General features: G+C 40.5%; 1 protein-coding gene across 1 annotated transcript in view; it reads right to left on the reverse strand.

Moving 5' to 3' along the window:
* The window catches only part of NCOA2 (nuclear receptor coactivator 2), a 198,722-nt gene that overhangs the window by 120,931 nt on the left and 63,670 nt on the right, over window positions 1-14,121 (reverse strand). Inside the window, 1 exon segment of the mRNA XM_050708727.1 lies at window positions 5,398-5,602. The gene's annotated coding sequence lies outside the window, so the exon portion shown is untranslated.

Below are 14,121 nucleotides of genomic sequence, written 5' to 3' on the forward strand. Positions count from 1 at the left end.
ATGTAGCAAATGTGTGCACTTTTGAAGACCGGTCTTAAGATCTTAGTTTCCTATTTTTAAATGGGTAGATTAAAATGCATATATTGGACTGCTGCTGTCAAGCATCTCTATTTCTAGGACCTAAGCATATTCCTTGGGCGTCAGGAAGCACATATGCTGTCCACGTGTGAGCCCGAAACGCCCAGCTGTCACCCAGGGCATGCTCAGTTCCCGGTGACGTGGTCACAGTCCCTCTCAGGCACTTTGCCTTCCACCAAGCACGCAGCCTGCGCTCTGATTTACACCCACTGGCAGACCTACCTTTTTCCACTCAATGTGGAATATCTCAAGTAATTTGTAATAGCAGCTTTGTTATTCTGAATGGTACAGTATTAATTCTTAATTGTGGCAAGGATATGTTCAGTTTTATAAACACCGAGCATGTGGAATAACACAGTCCTTACAGAATAAATAATCATAAAAAAAATCATTATTTCACCCGAAGATAATTTTGAAAACACCATTTAATAACCCTAATAAGCAACAGGATGTTTCCTATGTCTTTCCTTTTACTCCAGTTATTTAAATGGATCTCACAAACCAAACTTCTGCAATGAATGCAGTTAGATAAATCAGCATTCTGCTTTTCCATTGACAAGTATTTTCCTAACAGATTATAGTGGGAAGGCATCTATAGAGAGATCAATTAAAAATCAGATGCATATTGATAAATTCCTGATGATAAACTGTGATGATAATCTTTACTTACAAAAAAAAGGGGGGGGGGGGAGAGAGGTTACGGAGGGGAATTTAATTTACAATATATTGCTTCAGGTTTATTTCCTGACATAAAGCTTGAGATTCCAGCATCTTCTATAAATGTATTTACAGTGTAGATCACCAAAACCCTTAATACAGAGAAGAGCCAGCATTTCTATTACCTTTAAATGCTTTGCTGTCCAAGATCACAGCCCGTTACATCTGACCAGTGGATCCAATCCTGTAACTGAAGTTTTGCAGTGCTAACAGAGAGTGAACTATTGCAGACCTCTACATCTCAGACTGGAAGAAGATTAAATAAAGGTTCAATTGAGAAGTTCTTATGCAAAAAAAACTCCAACCAAAAGAAACACTGAAGCTAAAACTTCAAATTCTATTACACCTGATGTAATAAATTCTCTTTACTTAACTTTCAAAGTAAACATGGTGAAAGGTTTAACTCGTGCACTTCTTTGAAAACACTTCTCTCGGTCGCCTTCTTCCTGACTCAGTTGCAGGCATGGCTTCGAAGGGGCCCACAAGCCCATTTGCCACCAAAAGGCTGGTCCCACCGCCCCTTCTCCCAAGCCATCTTCAGCACAGACACTGGTCCAGCCCCACGGTTAGCAAGTTCAAAGAGCTGAAGAGCCAGCCTTCTAACCCAACCAAACATGTGGTTAGCTGACCGCTATTTCAGGTCCCTGAGCCAACTCACTCACGAGCTGCGGCGGCAGCAGCACTGGCATGAGGGAGATGGGGCAATACCTCAGCTGGAAGGCTGCAAACCACTCTTTGGGAAGCCATTAGACCAAGGTTAGCTGCAATGACACCACAGCAGTGACATCCTCACAGGAACTGGCCCTGTGTTGAGCCTCTACCCTCCAAACAAGGGAGGACATAGACAAATCCAGTTCTCAGGGTGCAGTCTAAGGTCCCCAATTACCGTAAGAGCTTCACTGAGCTAAAGACTCAAACTCAATGCCTCAAATAATTTTTTTTTAAACTTTCTTACTTTTTTTTTTTTTTTTTTACTGGAACCTACTGTTTCTACATCGAAGAACTCATGTCCAGAGCTTCACAATCTTATCCCCCAAAATACTGTGAGCATTTCTAATACGGAAAAAAAGAAGAAGAAAAAAAAAAGAGACTTCATGAAAGCAGCCCAGATTAGCTAAACGATACATCATAGTGGAACAATTCTGCTGTTAAAGATTATGCAGATGTTATGATGGAGGCAAAGAAAGACTTTCTTTAGCTACAGCACAGCTGCTGCAAACAACTTCAGAAAGACTTGGCACAGGACTTCAGCCACAAAACTTCCCCCTCGCTTCATTTCATGCATGTCATCTGAAACTACAGCAAGCTGCACCAAGGACAAAGCTAACATGAGGGGAGTTTGGAACATCTTATCAGTAGGGCAGTTCCTTGCACTGCCAATACTCAAATGCACCTTCACAAAACTCAGCTATACTTCTCCATTCCTTCTCAATTTAGCAATCTCTCATGAAAAAGAAGAAAAAAACAAAGCACAACACAACATTAATGGTATGGCAGACTTCTGTACCTCTTATTTATACTTGCATTACCTTCTACTTTAGAGATGGCAACCAAATTACCACATATTTAACATATATTAAATCTTAAAAAATAGGCATAATAATAATAAAAAAGAAATTATCCATTCAAGTAAAATTAGAAAGTACTAGCAGTTTCAGTTCACATTCTTTATTACCTATACACTGAGCTACTCTGAACAGTCAAGCACCCAGACCATGCAGCTCACTATAACAGCTTACAATCACATTGAATGTGTTTAATGCCAGTCTTGTATTTTCTATGTCATGTATGCACCACAAAGAAAATGTATATTCATTGTCTAAATTCTAAGTTCAGCTTTTCCCTTTATATCCTGAACAAAAAATGGGTCAAAGCATTACTACCCAAAAAGAACTTGCACTGATTTTTTATATTTAACAGTAAAGCATAAACAATTTAATTTTGTTTGCATACTAACATTATACTTGTGATTTCCTTTCAATGATTACATTGGTAGGAAACATACCTGAGAAATATAAACTACTTTAAGATGTGTGCATGTGCATGAGATTAAATTAATGCATTTCTGATGCATATGAACAGAATCTTAGAAACTGTATTAAAATGTTCCCTTTTTCCTCTTTTATTAATTCATAGGATGTCGGCTCTTTGACACTTAAGATGCTCTCACTTCTATCACATGAGGTCATAAACTGATTTGTCATTTCTTCCTACAACCGTAAAGTCACATTCAAAAAATTAATACAAATGACAAAACAGCAGCAGGAGCAACTAAAATACTGTTAACGTGCAAACTTTCTCTGTAAGCAAAACAGAGCAGAAAAAACTACAGAAACAAGGAAACATAATCAGAAATTTAGTGTTTTTTTAATAGCTCAATTACTTCATTTCTAAGAACTTGATAAAAAGCTAGAAACCCATGGTCTTGTAAAGAGTATTAGTAATGTTGAATAAAAACAAAAGTGAAGAAAACTCATTAAAACAATGGTAAAACTTGAAATACTAGAAATACTAACTGGGGTATTACTATATTCATGAAAGCATAACACTTCAAATGACCTACTTTAATAATAATAAAAAAATGAAAGGATACGGCCACTAAACCCCAGCCTCTACCAGCTTTATAAGGCACCATCTACTTCTCAGAATTAGGAACAGACTCATGAAACTGAACCAATTTGTTCAACAGATGTTTCAGTTAACCCAGAGGAATTTTTACTTTTCTATTGTAGAAATAAAGAGCTGTGAATAAAATTCCACTGTTATTAGCAGCTTTCAAAATATATTAGCTCAAAATCAGCTTCCATCCCCATTATTTCTTCCACCTAACAGAGAACATTTTCCATGCCGGCCGAGACGTGTCACTGAAATAAAGTAGGCGCATTGATAACGCAACTCCCCCCTCCCACCCCGTTTCATGGCACACACAGGAACGGTACAGTTTTTATTTTGCTTGGCATTCCTCTCTCCGCGTTAGCCGATAATCCTCCCCGCGTAGCCGTGCCAGCGCAGTGCCCCGCGGCTCCCCTGCTGCTCCAGCCCCCTGCCTTCCTCCAGCAGCCACCGTGCGCTGGGCGAGCGTTTTGTAATAGGCGCTGTTGCATCAGTCTAATTGCAACATCATTCCCAATGCTCTAGGTAAGGCAAATCATTTCATTTTCAGCTTCTGCTCATAAAACGCGGATCGCTTCAACCTCTCCCCCTCCTTTTTTTTTGTTTATGGTTTAAACGCTGGGATTTACAGAAACGCTCGCACTGCAGGGCAGCAATCAGACAAAAATATCTCAGGTTTTCTTAGAAAGCAGCACTTGGAAATCCTGCTCTGTGCCTGAAGCATCGCTGCAGCCTTCCACAGAGCCAGATGCAGTGGATCCCCCATGAGCAGGCTAGAAGGGGAATGCACATTCTAACTCTGTGTATTTAATATAATATTTAGCTACTATTAAAGCTTCATGGCTTTTACTGTCTCCCTCTTCTGCAATAGAGAGTAACAGCTTATCTGGCAAGCACGCTCACTATGTTTCCAGGCACCAAAGACACGCTCTTGGTTAATTCATAAAATGTGATCTAACGTTAGATATTTTGCATTCAGGTTAGCTAAGTTAAAACAATATTTAGCCTAACCATGCCTTGGCCAAAAATTCACTGCTATCTAGTGATTACAACACTACTGTAGCTGGCTATGGACATCACACTGGGAAAACACAAATCCTGAGGCTGAAGAAATGCAGCTGAAATTCTGACCTCAAGCCATTCTGATAGTGGGTATTACAAACACTGTGTACTTTGTACCTGATACAATAACCAGGCACAAGAGGCATGTGCCTGGGATGAACGATGAATTTACTTGTCATTTCAGTTTTGTGCACACACATTATCGGAGCTGACAGCATCAAAAAATGCCCTGCTTCTTATACCCCAAATCATACTACATGATACGAACATCCAGACTAAAATCCGTCTGTAAAGGCAAGCACTGACAGGAGGAAATGTCAGAAGTATGTTTCAGAGAAACCTGAGCTTTGCCTTTGTTTGCTTATGTGGCATCGTACACACCGCAGTCGTGTCACCCAATTCCCACAGCATCTCTGCTTTTTGCTCAGTGTACAGAAGTACCGCGAATCAAAACAGCGATCTGTTTTCCTCTTGGTATTTGCCGTACAGACTGATTCCGTATTTACTGCATGCTATTCAAACTTTTTTCGGAAGATGGAACAAGTAATTTCTTTGTGAATTCAACGGCGCAGCCGGGCACTCAACAAACATAATGGTTACTCCCTCTGTTACTCCGTCACTCCTAACTTAGAATAACTCTGTTAGTCCTAACTTCCTAACCAGAGCAGAGACAGCCTTAAGGTCAAAACGATTCCCCAACTCCGAAGACAACTTTGTCTCCAGCTTGGCACAACTCAGACCTCATTTTTTTGCAGTACTTAGCATTACAGGGTGCTTTATATAGCATTTTTGAACCTCAGCCCCCGCTGCCTCACTCACAGCTATCAGTGCTCAGCACTTTTCCAGATCAGATCCGAAGATCTCAAGTCACCCGCAAGAAAGCCAGATGCACAAAGACAGGAGAAAAGGCCGGATTAAGCAACTTACCTAGCATCACAGCCAGGAAGAGAGTCCCGTTCCCCAGGGCAGCGTGCAGCTGCGCAGAGCATCAGCACAGCCCCTGCCCGCCGCGCGAGTCCCAGCTTCTGCTGTCACCGAGGCAGGGCTACTACAGAGAACTGCCTTCGCCACCGCATGCAGCAGGTTCATTCCCAGAGCAGGTCCATCCTGTGCACGTAACGAGGCAGGGGTCCTGTGGAAAAAAACAGGATGTCAGCACACGGGTAAGTAACAGTCAATTATAATGCTTGCAAGGGGCCAGACTAAGGAGCTTTGCAAAGACACGCTCACTTGTGGCATATTTTGACTTGGACACTACGTACCCCACTTCTGGTAAAGCCAAATTGAGACAGCAGAAATTGTCAGTGTGAGGGTGGCACATGGGTACCTACACGAGCTAGCAGAGGAGTTGCAATCTTTATGTGTACCGTGCAGCTCTTGTGGTAAAGGAGTAAATGAGCAATGGTTAGCACAGGCAAAGCAATCTTCCCTCTGGGGACTAGCAATAGGTGGTGGTCAGCATATTCCCAACTAGCTTCTACTGGAACCAAAAGTATTTACGGTTATTCCAAGATTTTTACAGAAAAGGCCTTTCCAGAGCTCCTCTGCCTGTATTCCTCAAGCTACATCCTTTGGCCCATGTTGATTCAAGTCCCGGCCATTCTTCAGTCCTACCGTCAGGGTCTGGGTCTCTTCAAAACCCCACTCCCTACTGCTTTTCACCTCTCCTTGCTCTGTCATTTCCAGTGCTGGCTGGCAGTGCCATGCTCTGCCCCTGCCTCCCCATGCTTTGTCCCTCCTCCACTCCCTGACAGACAGTCATACTGACTCGTACCCTTGCCCACAGCTCTTTTTTCCACCCCATCACACACTTCTTCATCAGGACTCCCACTGCCTCCTGGATTCGGTTTCTCAGTCCCTCTGCTCATCAGTTCTTGTGACCCTGTGTCTTATTATGTTCCACTCCCCTTCAACAGTCTCTTTCTTTCTTTCAGCCCAGATTTAGCCCTTTTAGTCCTAGTTCCTAACCTGCTGCCCACAAAAACACTACGGGGGACCACAGTGGCAGAGGAGAGCCTCCCTGGGGGAAGACAGAGCAAGGATAAGGGAAAGACAGGGCCCTCACACCCTGAGCCTGTCTCCCTGTTCACTGATGGGGTTATTTGGGGGCTGGGACCACAGCGTGGCTCCACTCCTGGCTCTCAGGCACTGTCGTATCAGGTAGTTGGTTTGTCCTCCAGCCTAGCCTCTGCTCAGCTTCCATCCTCCCTGCCCAGCATGCACAGCTTGCTCTCCCTTATCCCAATTTTATCAATCTTCTACCCCCTGGCTGAGTTTTCATGTCTCCAAATCAAGCAGTTTCTCTTCTGAAGCTGCTTGAGGAGAAATAATTGAGAATAAGAGAAGCAGGATTTTCTGCTCTCAGTTACAATGGCCAGTGGCATTCATTACCACCTGCTGAGAAGCTTGCCCAGGTGTATTTTAGCCGGTTCTTAGTGATGGGACACGTGCAATCCGTGCAGCATTAGAAGATGTGCAAATTTGCTCAGCAAGAAGGAAAACGCTGTCAATTGCAGCCATACAGCTCTAATGTGCTCAAGACGGCACGAGAGAACTGTGATTTCTTTAAAAGCTTACAGTTTGGTTAGATCTGAGATTCTCACAGTGCTGACAAAGGCAAAGATGTGACTCATAAGCCACTCTTCTTCCCCCAGAGCATATCACCAGCACTTTCTGCACTACCATGTAATTTCTAGTTTCTGCTTCAAAGGGAGGGACGTGAGCATTTGCAAAACAAAAAGGTTATTTTTTAGAGAAAATACATAAGAAATAGCTACTTTTCCATGCATTCTTATAAATAGCTAAATAAATTTGGTAGAAAAAAAAATGAAAAAGAAATTAAGTTAGAGGCAGCTCCCCGGCTTCAAACATTTCAACCCCAAAAGCTAATGTTTTGCAAAGTTCTAATAAATAAATAACTAAACCCAGCATCCTATAAAGGACAATATCAGTCAGCCTTCCTTATTGCAATTCCTGGCACCTCCCTTTCAGCCCTTAGTAGCACAAGTCATTCAGCTCACTAAAACAAGAGCTGCACAAATATGAAAACCTGAGATCAGTGGTCAAGCTGCAAACGAGCTGCTGAGCTCGGGCAGTGCCTGGGAGAACACCACGGAAGCCTCACTTGTCTTCATCCCCAGTCCTGTTGCATGCCTACAAGCAATGTGCAAACACAGTACAGACAGGCAGCCACACGCAGCCAAGCCAGTGTTTCTTAGCCGTGACCATTTCTATCCCAGAGTTACCAATGCTCAGCTGAAAAGCTGTAAGTGCACATCAAACACTTCTAGGCCACAAGGACCTGACGTAAAATGAGGTAGCTCAAATCACAATGAGGGGCACACAGACCTAATAAAGATAATTTAAGCCAACCCATTTTGCTTCCCATTTGCACTAAATCACAGCAGGCAGGTATCAGTTGCAAAATCTCAGATGTGGAAGGGCAACTTTTTACAGTGCTATTGCTTGTGATCATCTGCCCCTGCCTGGAGGGGAAATAATCTTGTATGGAACTTGGGGTAACTTTTTCTTTCCTTTTCTCTATTTAGCAGCTATTTATGTCAATATGGGAGGAAAAAAAAATACAGAACCCAATGTCATTACATGTATGGTTAAGTAAAATACAGAAAGGGAAAAACCTCAAAATGGACAACACATTTCTTTTAAAGTGAAATACAATTTACAGATTTTTTTTTTTTTTTTTATTGAGCTCTTATGAGCAAACAAGACAACATTTTCATGATGGTTCTTGTAAATACGTCTGTATAAACATGATCCAGAAGAGCAGAACAAGAAAACAGAGAAACAAAGTGTCACGTGTTCACAGCTGCATGCAAATTATAGCACAGACTAAACGCACCACAACAGTTATTTTTCAATAAGAAATAATTATTTCCAAGGAATGACTGACTATTCCTGTGAGATTGTATTTAGTCTAGAGACATCTGATGTACCTAATTTTCAAAAAGCACTTACTAGCTCTGGAAAAAAAAAAAAGAAAGAAAGGAAAAAAAAAGTGACCTACATGCATTAAACATCAGTGTGTAAAACCATAATGAAGCATTAAACGCTTGTTTTCATTTGGATAAATGATTAATAAATACTTTTATTATATCTTAAATTTAATTTAAGTAATGCAACTGGCTATCGAGCATCCGTAATAGCTAGGTTTTTCTTTAAAGGACAAAATAATTATCTGATCACTAGTTATAGTTAAGATGAAAAATACAATTAGGTTGAATTAAATTGCAGTGCTTCAATATACAATCATGGAAACTACGTAAACTTCTTCCTAGAAAAGAAATCAGAATTTTGTGCACTGTTTCATTAGGCAGAAGAACATATTGCTTGTCAGTAAAGGACTTTTTTCACTGAAGAGAAAGGAAAAGAAAGCACTTCCACTCATACAACCCTGCTCAACTGATTAGAAGTATCAGGCACTGGTGGTTGTCTCTCTGCTGTAAGCAATCAAAGCTGACTTAGATCCTACAGACCACTATAGAGTGTTCCTAAACACTCCTCTGAAATCCAGCAGACCTCCAAAAAATGGTATCTGTTTGTTTAACATAAACCCACCTAATTATTTTGTCATTGAAATCAATATTTATGGGCTAAAACACTAAATCAAGTAGGAAAGCTTTAATGTAAAACAAATCATAAAACACTGATAAAGGAAATGCTTGAAAAGGCTCTAGAACTGCAGGTATTTATATAAGATTTGTGAATATATAAACACTCGGCTATATACGTCAAGAAAAAGGTGAGGCTCAGTGCAGTGAACTAATCATCAAGAAGACTGATCTTCCTTAGCCAGCTGGCTGGAGTATAGTAGTGAACAGCTAGCCCCAGAGCCAAGATTCATCCAAGACCATTCATTCATTTTAAGGTAAGACTTTTTTTTTTTTTTTTTTTACTTTTTTTTTTTCCTTCTCTTTCAGCATTTTTAAAGTACAAGTTATTTCCTGACAACCGTCATCAGTTCTCTCTTACCAATTACCACAAAAGCCATATTGCAATGCAAATAGTGTATTTGTTATGATCAACTTACTGGCATCATTTGATGAGGGATTACTCTCCATGTGGCAGAATGAATTATGTTAAGTTTGTTTAGGAAAGCTATTCTTCAAATCTTAAGAAACACAGTTTCCTACAGTGCTAGAACTTTCATTCACCCCAAATCCTATTTTCCCTTTTAATTTCAAGAAGTATCTAAAACAAATTGACAAACGAAAATTGTCGTATCCTAAATAAATACTGCTGCATTAGCATCAGCACAGAAACTGCTTCATGCATTGATCGAAACGTATGCTATAGTTTAAATTTTCTTTCAATCTGTTCAAATGACATGACACTATAAGTTCAGTATAAAACATTATGGCTCCTATGCAAATAAGCAGGCTCCCAAATTAAGGTTGCTACTCCACAATACATTGTGTGCAGCTGCTCACAGCTTGTTCTCACACTGAAGAGTAGATTAAAATGGAATAGCAACCTTATACCTGTATACCATTGATTTTATTGACTTAGCTCATATTAGTTTAATAATAATATTAATAACATCTGAAGAAACATAAGTCACCAATACTAATAACAGCAGCTACAACTTCCTACTGATGTGGCACACTGTCCATAATTTCATGGCTCAGCGTCATATGAGAGGAAGCAAGAGTCTTGCAAACCACATCTGACACAGGAAGCACCCACACCACCAACCCTCTGCTGCTAACTGCGTCCCATGCACCATCACGGTGAGTTTGAGGGAATTTAGCTTCAGTTAAATATTTCTAATGTCACTCGCCTCTTCCATTCCTTACCAAGCATCTACGGAAACACAGGGTGCAAAATGAGACAAAGTATCATTGCTTTATGGACATCAACTTACATCCCCCATTGATTTTCTTAGGATTTACAGCAATTGCAGGCACTGCTCTTGCTGGCTAAGGGTGTTAGTTGGTCATCATTTCATAAATGCTTCTTTTAGACCAATATTTAATTAAGCTCACCTCACTTTATGTACTCTACAAGACGATTTGTTTTTCTTACGCCATGAATTACAGTGCCAAAAATGTCTACAGAGCAAATAGTAAAGGGTATATAGTATAGTTCCATTTGGTATCAACTACAATAAATTTACTTATAGCCTGTTAAGTTTCCAAAAGAATGCATTTGAGTTTCAGATCTGTGACAAATTTAAGTTATATACTTATGTGTGATTTAACATTTTTAAAATTAAATCAGAGTCATACTAACAAGACTGAGTAACAGCACAGATACAAGTATATCTTGCATAGAAAACTCAACAGAAAGTGCTTAGAACAGATGCAAACACACCTGTAATATTTACTGGCTCTTACAATATCTCTCAGAGTGAAGATGACTCCTGGCATACATTTGGCAGTACTGTACCAAACCAAACCTTTTAAAGTTCTCCCCTTATTACAGTGTCTTGCAACAAGAATGCTCTGTGACCATTTATTTTTGTCATGCCTTTTACCGATACAGGGACTGATTATAATTTTTAAACTATGCTTTAGTTTTCACCTAGGTATCTTCCAGAAATTGAAAAAGACACAAGAAAGTCCTCCAAAGGACAGAGAATTAAAAAATAAAAAAGGAGAACCATGAAGTTTTATTGCTCCTAACCATACAAAAATGCACGTCACGTATAGGTTTCTTAATGAAACTGCTCATTAAACTCTATTACAATATTTGTGCCTAATTTGTGAGACTTGAAATTGAAATGTCAGTTTTTACACCATCTTGCTATAGTGTGCTTAGCTCCAGAAATTGTAAGTTTTGAGCCTGAAAGATATGAGTAGAAGCAGAAAGTATCTTCTAACAAAGTGAGCAATTGTGGTTTTTGTTGCTTCAGACCTTGACAGCTCTGTTTAAATATTTTCTCCACTACCTCCTGGGCTACATTTGCAAAATCTAGTAATCTTTTTGAGGTCTCTTATTTAAAGCCACAAATCCTTCCTCTGATGAAAATACCCCAAAACACCACCTTACAAATTATGGTGGATCAAAATGCTTCCTTTAGTAAACCTATTCAGCTCACTAACCTGGCATAAAACTAATCATGTTTTCTGTAGATTAGCAAATTGAATCACTTCACCAAGGGTTGAGAGCGGTTTTGCAGCCAGCGGGATGGGGGCCGACGTAACAACCTGGATAAGACTGTGGAGAATAAGATGGGGAGAAGGGAAAGGGCCTTCATTTCTAGAAGCAGCCATTTTTTTCCCCTACCACTTTAGGTCAGTGTAGAGTACCATACCAAACCCTCCCTCACCTCTTGATGCTTCTCCTTTCTGCATACATAAATTAAGACTTACTAGCCCAAGGACTAGAAATCAGGTATGTGTGCTGCCAGGTGAGTGCATGTCTAAGGTAGACAACCTCCCCAAACTGCACACCTCTTCCTCTGCATATTGTGTCTCCTGTCTCTCTCCTACAGGGACCGAAGAATCTCTGAATACCCCAAAACAGCAATTTCTAAGCTGCAATCCACGGTCAATAGAGACGGAGTATAGACTATAGGTAGTCGGACAGAACCGTATCTTACACCGTAATTATAAATGCCTACATTTCACTGGGTTATACCAATAGCCAGTGAGAAAATTGAGTAGTAACAGCTTAGTATTAACATCCCCAAAACTTAGGGAATGACCTAGTGATGGAACTTGTTTGGCATGGGTCCTTGTGGAAGGAACAAAGAAAGCCCCCCATTCAGCCAGTGGCCAGAGCAAGCCCCATCCTGAACCTGTGGTGTCTCAGGTACCTCTCTCATCTCAAGTCGGTATGGACCCCACGGCCACCACGTACTTCATACAACTCAAACTGGGCAGTGCAGCAGTTATGGCAGTTTTTTGTAAGTCCTTCAGCAAAGAGGAAAAAACAACAACACTAAGTATTTTGGTTCAAATTGAGCTGCCTGGTTTCTATTATTTTTTTGATTTGTTTCCAAGAGTCTTTTTTTTTTTTTCTTCTTTAAACCAACTCACCCGCAACTTACTATGGAACCTAGATTTATTAAACAAAGACAAAAAGAAAACAAACAAAAAACCAACCAATCAAACAACAAAAAATGTTACTTTACCACATGTCCTCAAATGTGAAATGATTTTAATACCTACCTCCGGTGGCAGCTACAGCACAGAAACAAACAATTATTACATATTAATCCCATGAATTTCTGAGCAAAAATGAATGTATAACATTAAAATAAAAATGTAAAACGAGATAATTCTATTCAGTATACTAAAAAACAGGGAGCAGATGTTATGCATATGCATGTAGAGATATACATGCATGTGTACATAAAACCATAAAACATATATATTTATATACACGTACTTTCTAAGGCAGGTTAAAAAAATAATCTGCCAAAAAAAAATGCTATTCAATTCTCCTAAAAACCAAAACAGCTTCAATTTTATGACTGAATGTTAGGACTAATTTTCTTTTTTGGTTCCAGGATCTTTCTGCAGACACCCAAAAGAAATGGGGAAACTGCTTTTGCTCCTGTGGAACACAAATGAAATAGGCTGCATCTATCACAAAAGAGAAAATACTTCATTTCTAGTGTTCCCTAAGTGCAAGTGGAAGCAAATGGAAAAGCTGCCATAGCCACAGCTCAGTGCAGGCTATAGCTTTCACCAAGTCAATTCATGTTCTCAGGCAAGGTAGAGTGCGAAGAAATTTGGACTAATAAGTTAAAGCAGCTACAGAGAGCTTCACGCTTGTCTATGACACTCGGTCACACTCATCGCACCTCTTTGGAGAGCCCATGCCACGTTTCCGTCCTGGTCCATTTCACAGACTATTTACCCACCTCATCAACTCCCTTGACTCACATGAGCATGACTCCTCCCTTCATCCACTTTTTTGGAAGCTAAGGGCCTTTTATATGTTTGCTACCTGACTGGTTTCTAACCAGGCAGGCCAGTTTTTACTGTTGTCTTAATGACTGTGGATGAGACAACTGAATTTTCCAGTTTTATGAGTAGACACTCCACGGCGGGATGTGTCGAAATGCCTGTGTACAGGTCTGGCCGTGGCCGTGCGTGCTCCTGGCTTTTGCACCACATCTGGGCCGTCCCTTTGGCATGACTTGTACCTCTGCTCATGCCAGGGCATCTCGGCACGCACACCAAGCATTTTTGGATGCATATTACATATATGTTTTTTTAAATAACTGACCAGCTGGCAAGCCTAACTTTCTATTTTTCTCCTCTTGCATGTCAGCAGTACCATCAGTCTGCCATTCCACGCAAAAAAAAAAAAAAAAAAAAAAAAAAAAGAGGTTTTGTACATCACCACTTGATAACACCAGGGATTCCTGTGTCACATTCCTTCTACCTCGCCTTTCACCTCACTTCCCATGCACCTCAAATCCTCATTCCCAGCCTATTCAGGTCTTTCAGAGTGCCAGCCATGCTAGGAGAATGGGCAGAAAGTGAGCTGGGGAGATTCTGCTGGAAGGTGTTAACGGCTACCATCAAATGGCTCTTTGATCTGCAGACAATTATGGAGCTGGGCCTGCTCACCAGATGCAAGGGGCTCCTTCTTTCCCCCATTTCTTCCTTCTGCAGTACAGACGGACAGAAATGCCATCAACTTGAGAGCAAGGCCCTATAAACCAATTATGGGTTT

Source organism: Cygnus atratus, chromosome 2 (genome assembly GCF_013377495.2).
Source record: "Cygnus atratus isolate AKBS03 ecotype Queensland, Australia chromosome 2, CAtr_DNAZoo_HiC_assembly, whole genome shotgun sequence".
Taxonomy (NCBI): Eukaryota; Metazoa; Chordata; class Aves; order Anseriformes; family Anatidae; genus Cygnus; species Cygnus atratus.